Here is a 10,359-nt window from a genome sequence, read left to right as displayed (position 1 = left end):
CCTGCACAAATGCTACTTCTTTCTCAAGATTTCATCCTCATTTACTGAAAAGGATGGATGGCATCTTACTTAAAGGGTAGCAACTTATTAAATTTTTATTCTGCATTGTTAGCATGTGGTCTCATTCCTTGTTTACAGCACACTCTTAACCCCCTAAGGAGGTTTTTCTCATTATCATTAATTCCCTCACAGGTTTCTAATAGTATTGACTGTGAGACTTGTGTGGGAATTGGAATTTGCATTACATGAAATTGCATAGAATAGTCTTGTATTTTTAATTTCTGATTTAGAAAACAAAGAAAAATGTTCCTGCAAAACATTTTTAAATTAGAAATTGACCCATTTATGTGGAATAGCTCAGAGTGAACAAAGTTGTAATTGTTAAGTTACATGATCTGATTTCAAAATTTCATAATTTCAAATACCAGGTGGCCTGAAGGTGTATTATGCTTATTTTACAAGTAGGAAATTGAAGTACAGAATAAGAAAGTTCTAGGGCAACCATACATTTTGTATGTCTAAACTGAAACACCCGAGAATGTGGTTAAACAGAGAATTGAGAGAATTTTATGGAGTCTTGTGCTCTTCCAAATAAAGAGATGAACACTTGTGAACCTTAAGGAGATTGTGATGCTCTAGAAAGAGAATGGAAGGGACTTGAGTCTTTGTTAGTCTGTGAGGGTCTGCACAGGGACAAACATCTTGACTTAATTACATTTTCAGCTGTTTTGGAGGACAGCGTGCAGCTTATACATCTGCTGGGAAGGAGAACTGCCAAAAGTTGACACTCTGCTTACAAGTCCAGTGCAAAACTAAAAATAAGTGACGGTTTTCAGATTTGGCTAGTCTGCTCCCAGACACAGCAGGTTTTAGAGGACAGCACACAGAGGGGGCCAGCATCTCTGCTCAGAACAGCATCTGCATCCTCTGCAGTGGTGGTGATGTGTGGCAGGACATGGTCCCCAGCTCCCCAAGACTGTCTACCCCGGCACATCAGAGACCTCGGTCCGGAGTGAGCTCCTAAGGGTGGACGCAGCTCTGCGGCCGGGGACTGTGAAGACACCAGAGGCCTCTCACCAGGGGCCTCTCACCAGGGGCCCAGCTTCGATGTGCTCCTCACCTGCAGCACATGGGTACTGGGGATGGCCTGTGCTGCCAACTGAGGGAGCTGCAGGAGGGGGTCCACAGGTTGCGCAGCATCAGAGATGGCAAACAAGAGGCTGACTAGAGTTTCTCCGAAACCCTGCAGGTACCAGAGCCTGAATCCCCAGCTGCATCGACAGAGCAGGAGGCAGAGTCCATGGTTGTGACGCTGGGAAAGGGAGACTGCTGTGATGGTGAAGGCTGGAAGCTGGTGACTTCTGGCACCAGGAGGATGGCTCCAGCCCCATCTGCAGATCTGCAGCTCCAGAAGGGGGTCAGTGCCTTAGTAGCAGAGGAGAGGCTGGCTGCTGTGTCCATGAAGCCTCTGAGCTGGCAGTGTAAGATGGTGAAATTCAGGATTCTGAGAAAAAAGAGGAAGGCAAGGAGCAAGATCACAACCCTGGACTTCAGGAGGGCAGACTTTGGCCTGTTCAGGGATCTTCTTTTAAGAACCCCATGAGATACAGTCCTAGAGAGGAGTCCAGGAAACCTGGTCAGTCCTAAAGGATCCATCTCCTTCAAGCTTGAGACTGGGCCTTCTCCACATGTAGATAGTCAAGAAAAGTTGGCAGGAGGTCTGCATGGATGAACAAGGAGCTCCTGACAGATCTAAAACATAAAAAGGAAGTGTACATAAGGGGAAGCAGGGACAGGTCACACTGGAGGAATACGGACAGAGACACTATTTGAGTGAGCAGGGACGGGGTTAGGAAAGCCAAAATCCACATGGAGTTGAATCAAAAAAGGCTTCAGCAGGTACAATAGCAGCAAAAGGAAGACAAGTGAAAATGTGGGCCCAGTGCTGAATGTGGCAAGTGGCCTGGTGACAAAGGACATGGAAAAGGCTGAAGTACTCGTAGACACTTTAGTGGTAAGAACAACCTTCAGGTATCCCAGGCTCCTGAGATGAGTGGGAAATTCTGGAGCAATGGAGACTTACCCATGGTGGAGGATGATCACTTTTGGAAGCATTTAAACAAACTGAACATGCACAAGTCCATGGGATCTGACAGGATGTACCCATGAGTGCTGAAGGAGCTGGCTGGTGTCATCATGGGGCCACTCTAGATTACCTTTGAAAGGTCATGGTGGACTGGGTGAAAGCAAATGCCACTTTTGTCTTCAAGAAGAGCAAGAAGGAGGATCTCAGGAACTACAGGCCTGCCAGCCTTAGCTTGATCTCTGGGAATATCCTGGAGTAACTAATCCTGGAAATCATATCTAAGCATCCAGGGCAAGATGGTGACTGGGAACAGTCAGCATGAATTTACGAAGGGGAAATCATTCCTGACCAACCTGACAGCCTGCTATGATGAGATGACTGGCTCAGTGGATGAAAGGAGAGCAGTGGATGTTGTTTATCTTGCCACTGGTAAGGCTTTTGACACTACCTCTCATAACATCCTCACAGACAAATTGAGGAAGTATAGATTAGATAGGTGAACAGTGAGGTAAATCAAAAAACTGGCTGAAGTGCTGGGCTGAAAAGGTTATGATCTGTCTGTGGCATAAAACCCAGATGGAGGCCCATCAATAGTGATGCACTCCAGGGGTCAATACTGAGGCCAGGTCTGTTTAACATTTTCACTAATGATCTGGACGATGGAGCAGAGTACATCCTCATCAAGTTTGCAGATGATACAAAACTGGGAGGAGTGGCTGATACATCAAATGGGTGTGTCGCCGTTCAGAAGGATCTTGGGCTGGAAAAAAGGGCCAGTGGTTATCTCATTAAGTTCAGCAAAGGAAAATGCCAAGTCCTGCCCCTGGGGAGGAATAACCCCATGTGCCACTGGGGATATACCTCCATGCTGGGGGCCAATGGGTTGGAAAACAGTGTGGCAGAAAAGACACTGAGGCTCTTGGTGAACACCAAGTTGAACACGAGCAAGCAATGCACCCTTGCAGCAAAGAAGGCCAAAACCATCCTGGGCTGCATGGTGGGGAGCATTGCTATCAGGTTGAGGGAGGTGATCCTTCCCCTCTACTCAGCTCCGGTAAGACACATCCAGAGTGCTGGATTGATGTCTGGGCTTCCCTGTACAACAGACATGGACATACTAGAGCAAGTCCAGCAAAAGGCCACAAAGACGATGAAGGGATTGAGACAGGTATGAGGAGAGGCTGAGAGAGCTGGGACTGTTCAGCCTGGAGAAGAGACAGCTCAGGAGAATCTTACCAACGTATATAAATACCTGACGGGAGGGAATAAAAAAGGAGCCAGACTTTTAGTGGTATTCAGTGACAGGACAAGATGCAATGGGCACAAAAGGAAATAAGGGAAATTCCATTTAAACATAAGAAAAAAATACTTTACTGTGAGGGTTTTTGAGCACTGGCACAGGTTGCCTAGAGAGATTGTGAGGTCTCCACTGTGTAGATGTTCAAAACCCAACTGGACACAGTCCCAGGCAACGGGCTGTAGCTGACCCTGCTGTGAGCAGGGACTAGATGATCTCCAGAGGTGCCATCCAGCATCAAATGGTCTGTGATTCTGTGATTCTATGACTTTTTTCTCTCTGAATCTGACATTTCAGTACTCTCCACAGACAAGAAAATGGGTGGAGTTTGCTTTCATTACAGCTCCTTTTCTTCTGTTTCCCCTTAAAATATTCTCAGAAACCTCTTGCTTGTGGTCTTTTGGGTCTTCATGGATTTTGTGTAGCTTTCTCCATGTATTCTAAAGTGTAAGTCCTGGACACTACCACTACTCAGGACCTGTGTGGAGTTATGCTCAGGACAAAGTAAGGTGTATATACAGTCCATAGTCACATCTGTGTTCTCAGTAACAGATGGTGAGAAAAGGGTATCGTAAGGTCATGCTTCCCTTGTATCTTTGGTGACGCAACTTCCTGCAACCTGGCAGTTGGCAGTGTTTTTACCTGTGTCTTTAATGGCTCTTAATGGTCTTTTCACCCATGCATTTATCAAAGTAAACTTGAACCCCTTTATCTTTCTGGATTCCCTAACGTCCTGCAGCAATCATTCCACAATATTCATGTTTTTGACTACATCTGTTTGCTTTAAAGTTGCTACTTAGATTCATTTCTTTATTCCTGTGTTGTGACTAGTGAATAATCACTCCCTCTTCATGTTCTCCCTTGCACTAATGATTTCATACACTCTTAAAATATTCACCTAAGGAATCTTTTTCTGTGCTAAAGAATGCTAATCTATCTACTTATAAAGTAGTTGTTTCATACTCCTACTCATCCCTGCCACCTTCTTTTGTCACCTTCCACTGTCCTTATTTTATTAGACGTGTCCGTGGGCTGGGAGGACAGAACTGTACATAATGCTCAAGATGTGGACAGACAGTAGCATCATATTTTTTCTTTTCTCTGTTCTTTTGTTTGTTTGTTTCTTTCCCCTTTCTAATAATTTGTAATGTTTCATTTTAAGTACTGAGCAGACATCTTCCTAGAATGATCCACAATGCTTCCATGATCTTTTTCCTGACATGTGATAACTGATTTAGAGCCTTTCAGTGAGTATATCTAGCTAGAGTTATTTTTCTCCATGCATTTTACATTCATCTACATTAAAACTTACCTGCTATTTACAATTTTGCTAGACCTGTGGCTCTCCCACAGCAATACCCCAGTTTTGTTAGGCAGTGGTACATTCACTCTTTCTGGCTTTGCTGTGCTTTGGTTCAGCTATCTCATCCTTCTGTATTTGTGGCCTGCCTGGAGCCACCTTCTCCACAGTGGATAACTTGTGGTCATTCTTTTGGTGGTAAATTGAGGTGCTTTATCTGTTTCTTTATCATATTTACCTATTCTGAGTAACCATCTCATCAAAAGATTGAGCTAGTTCTTGCTACCCCAATGCTATTGCAATGCCATTTGAAGGAACTGCATTCCAAGCCGTATGAATTTTTTTTTTTTGCTTGTTTCCAAAAATTTCCATGCCTGATATCAGTGTATAGCAGTGAAGGTATCTTGTTTCAGTTTTCTGCAGGGAAAAAAAAGTCTTATACTTCCTCAGTGATATTCTTACGTTAACTGAATAGTATTAAATACAGATGCATGTCAATCTCAGCATCTTTTTATGTAGGTACTACATTTTTGTCACTAACTTATTCCAGCTACTTAGGCTAGTGGTAATTGGAGCCAGTTAATTACATTTTTAAAGTCAAATTTCACTGCAAAGTCATGCCTAGTGAAAAGCATACTGTAGTCAGGCCAAGAATACTATATTCCACAAAAATAAATGTGTATGATCATTTGTTTAAGCATTGTTACTGTCTAGCATTCTAATCTCATGGAAGGCAGAACAACTATTAAAAAACCCTCATCATAAACAGATATATATAATGTAAAAAAATGTCTACCTGTAATTCCTTAATAGGCCAAGTCTTCCTACATCACAAGCATTGGCTCTTTCAGATGACTTGCTATATGTATTCTTTGTACTTTTTGTAAGCCAAACAGCCTTAATGAAAGCAATTGTTCTTTTTAGGTCAACATTAAAGTCTTGTCCTGCTCTTAGGTTTTTGATTCTGTAAATCATCCATATACCTACCCTTTGAAGCAATTTTTTTCTATAATAGCGTAGCAATCATTATCTTGGTGCTTTCAAATAAAATCTCAACAGTACTGAAAGCCTTCCCTTACAATGGGGTGTAGGAATACACTGTACTTGTTCTCCAGGGCTATTTTTTGTAGGGTCTTGTTCCTAACAATAGTGCCAGGAATAATAGTCCTCATTTTCACCTGAAACCAGACCACATTTTTAATCAGATTCACAGTACATATTATGCCTCTTGACTTAGCTCCATTGCACTGTCAAAATGTTCTGAGTGCGTCTGCAACCACTAATTCTTTCCCCACTTGATGTTCAATTTGCAAATCATACATTTGTAGCTGAAAAAACAAGCTCTATTCTTAGCGGCAGCAGAACGGTTTGCCAGGCCCCTTTTGGCACTGTCAACAAGTGGTTTATGGTCAGTGTCAGCTAATAGTGGCCTCCCATAAATAAAAACATGAAACATTTTTCACCCATGGACTGAGACCAAAGCCACATTCTTTATTTGAGTTTATTGAAAGCTTGGGTTTTGTTCATTCCTGTGATGATTATTCTATTGGGGTTTTTAAGTTTTGACCACACCATTGTAAAGGATTGTGCAATGTTTTCTTAGAGCCATCAGTGAACAAACTTGTTTTGTATTTATCATCATAGCAACTCATGACTGAAATCTCATTGACCCCTTTAATCTCTTCCTTTTTTTAAGGGCCAGAATGAGTGTTTTGTCTTTATCAGGATACCAATTTACTACAGCCTTCTGGATCATTAAACACGAAAAAAATCACTTGCATTTACCATTTCTCTAAATATTCCTCTCCTTTCTAGCTAATAGAAAATGTTCCATTATAGTGTGACTATTTAGCTTCTTGGAGTTAACATCTAAATGAAGGGTCCTTTTTCTGCACTGAATTGCATGTGCCTGGACGTTTGTTTGTTCTCCTCATTGCTGTATGGTCCTGAGGCAAAAAGCCTACTTCCCTATCTTCTTGCCCCAGCCTTAGGGGGTTTTGTGAGATCACTGGGATTTTTCAAGTGTAGTACATAGAAAATAGGTGTGAACTTCTTTTTCCTCTGAATATAACCGTGCAACATGTTTACACAACTGGTTCCCTTGCCATCTCCAGCAAATGCATCTGCTGGATGAAACCAAGGGGTTTGGCACATTTCTAATGTGGTCTTTTCCTGTAGTACTATTACAGGGAATGTCTTTTCCATACTCTATACGATGGAGTGTAAATATCTCACACAGAAAAAACCTGGAAAAAGTTAATGAAAAGATATTACTACCATAACCTTCTTTTTGCTTTTTCAGACACACACATATGCAAAGTTGAGACCAGAGAAGCAATTAGAAAATCCGCTGCAAAGGCATGGTGAAGGGACGGTTGCTCAGCGAGTTGCAGAGTTGCAGGAGGAGAGCAGCCTGTGGCAAGAGGAGATGGGCAGCAAAGCCAAGCCACCGCAGCCCATGGCTGGCCGGTGAGCGAGCTCAGCAAGAAGCAGAACAGGCTGTTCCCGGGGAAGGGCAGTGACGCCCAGCAGCAAAAGGCCCCACGGGCAAGAGCCTCCTGCACAGGGGAAGCCAGAGCCCGAGGGAGCCATGCTTGGGGGTGCGCATCAGGCTGGGCTATCACCCATGAGGGGCTTCCCTGGCTCATGGGTCCTTGCCCCGAGGCACATGAGGGACACCAACACTGAGCTCTCTGATGCTTCCCTGATTATAAGCATTGGATTATGGCAGTCTGTTTTCTTCTGTCCATAAGGTTGTTGCTGTTTTTTTCCCTTGGAGCAAACATGTTTTCTTTTGGCACCACTTTGGCTTCTGCTCCTCTGACTGTGTTACAAGTAATGTGTCCCATTAGCTCTCAGGCTGATTGTCCATTTGTCATTGGCTTCATCATTGTCCTGTGAGGCTTGTTTGAGCTAGCAATATGGTGGCGTTCGTTGTTCCTCCTGTGCGTACGTACCACAGAAGTGTGCGTCCAAGGTTTTGTGTCTTTTTCCATATACTTGGCATTGGCAGTGCTGTTTGGCAAAGGATACACAGCTTTTTGTGCTATTTCCTTGTGGAAATTTATTTTGAGCTCTTGTACACTTTTCTATTCTGGGTCACTCTTTTTGCATGCCTTGCTGGGCTTAGATGTCCATTCCTAATGCATGTCATTCTGGACAGGTAGGCTCCTTTCCTTGAGAAAATCTAATGGCTTTGTCCAAAAGTTAATTTTGGGAACTCCACAACAGTCTTGTGGTGTTTTGTCTTGCATCTGAATCCAAATTTATCACTTTAATGTGTGATTTGGTTAGTGCCACATACCTTCCAAACTGCAGCTTTCAGCTGTCAGCCTTTGTTCAATATTTTTCACTTCTTTTTATTTCTTAGTGTGTTGAAACCTGTTTCTCCTAAGTTTCACCTTCATGTGGAGACACAGACAAGATAAGAAACAGCGGAGGACAAAGTCAAGGTGAAATTGTGCAAAATCAATAGCTACACTACTGTTTGTGTAACACAATGTGTGAAATGAACACAGTACTACACTGCACTGACTGTAGAAAATTTTAGCTTTCCTGATTTTTTCAGTTACTATTGCTCAGACTTTCCTAAAATTATCACTTTCAGAAAGTTCAAAACATGAGTAATTTCAGCCCCCAGACTCTGACATCCATGAAGAAACACATGTATAAAGAAAGGGCTGATTTTTAGTAGAAATTGTTTTAGTCTCTTAGCTGTTTAAGCATTGACAGGAATCTGCTGCCTCTTTGTACTGTCCCTTAAAAATGATATTTCAATAAAGTTTCTTGTCTAACGCAGCAAAATGGAAATAAAATTAAATTTTGATCTACCAAATGTTGCTGTTGAAAGAATATGTTCCCAGCGTATGAACTGGAAAAGAATATATTTGTTGCCTGCTTTCTCCTCCAGTTCTGACCTGAGTGACCCACTCCCCTGACTTAGCATCTTAGCAGAGAATATAAAGCAGCTCCTACTTTTGAAGGACAGTCATATAACTTCCATCACTCAGCATCACATGCTGTCCATAAAGCTTTTCTTGATGGGAGGGCTAAGCATGCTGACTTGAAATATGGAGTCATAGAATGGTTTGGGTTGGAAGGGACTTTTAAAGATCATCTAGTCCATCCCCCCAGCCATGGGCAGGGCCATCTTTCACTAGATCAGGTTGCTCAAAACCCCATCCGATGTGACCTTGAACATGTCCAATGATGGGGCATCCACAACTTCTCTGGGTAAACTATATGTGTCAGTTCTTACCCTAAAAACATTCATATTTAATTTTTATTGGTGCTTTTTCATGCCCTCAGTGAAACAATTCTTCCTCTTCAGGCTGGGAGTGTTTCTTCAGAGGAGTGCTCACTTGTAGGTTGGTTCTCCCACACTGAGCCACGAACACTGCTCCCATACAGCACCCCTCCACTGTGACCAAAAACCTTCTCTGGCTTTCGCAGAAAAACAGGCATCGAACAACATGAGAAGCAGGAGCTATTCTACCTCTCCACACCACCTATTAGTAGAGAAACACTTTCCTACCATGAGTCTATCCACTAAATGAGAACTTTCCAGCCTGACACCCTTTACCACTGTGAATTTTATGGTCTGCAAGCACCCTCCCATCTTCCTCGGCAGTGATGTTCAGCGATTACAGCACCCACTGATGTCCTCTGAGGTCCCTCAGGCCACAGCCCTCGCTGGCATGTGCAGGTCCGGGGCTGCCGCTGCACTGCGGGGCTGCCGCGAGGGCTGGGGCTGTGCGCGGGGCTGCGCCGTAGGCAGTGCCAGCTGGGAGCCCCGGGCACAGATGGCTCCCAGACACCGTGTCCTACGCGTTGGTACGGCTGCCTGCACTGGATCTGCTTGCAGTTAGAGAGGGTTTGATTTTCTCTGCATACCTCCCTTGGAAATTAACTGTTTCTGTTTCATACATCAGACACTCTTCTAAATTACAGGTACAAAATTAGTGGCTGATTGTGCCCTGCCATGGCCTCCTGTCGATGTATTACTGTTTGAACAGCTGCCTGTTTAAAAAAACCCTGCTTGTTCTAATTGCAGCTTTGGGCAGCATCTTGGCACAAAGCACTTTTGAGGTCTGATTGACTATTTTGTCTCTTTTCATCTTCTGTGGAATGATTTTGCTCCTTTACAACAGGCATGGTCTTCTCTGGAAACATCTAAAATTACGGCCATACAAATTACTGCACAGACCAGAGGGCGAGACATTCTCCCCTCCCAGCATTTCTGAGTGCACATGTTGGCTGGTTAAGTGCAACACTCTTGCATGCAGTGGAGCTGGGCCAGCTGACACCACTTGTGAATCTGGCACTTTGCATTTAGACAAAACTACTGTTTCATGCAGTATTTCTATTTCTTTCCTCTAAGGAACGAGTCCAGAAACTGCAGTCACGAAGGGGTTTACAAATCAGTCTACAATTTAGAGCCTCAAAACCGCTGTTCAGCTGCTATCTCATCCTGGATTAGAGACTGCAGGTTCCTGGAAGCCCTCTGCCCTAAAGTGCCAAACAGCTAATGCCATCTTAAACCCACCCCACTAGACCTCTGCATGAGGTGCACTGTGGGTGAGCAAGCTTGCCTGGGGAATGCTTGACTAATTGGGCACCACAAAAAATGCAGCAAGGAAAGATAACGGATGCAGACCCCTTAGTTGCCATCACCCT

The sequence above is a fragment of the Platalea leucorodia genome (genome assembly GCF_965183815.1).
Source record: "Platalea leucorodia genome assembly, chromosome: 3".
Taxonomy (NCBI): domain Eukaryota; kingdom Metazoa; phylum Chordata; class Aves; order Pelecaniformes; family Threskiornithidae; genus Platalea; species Platalea leucorodia.
The sequence above is the reverse complement of the archived record's forward strand: the minus strand, read 5'-3'. Positions refer to the sequence as shown.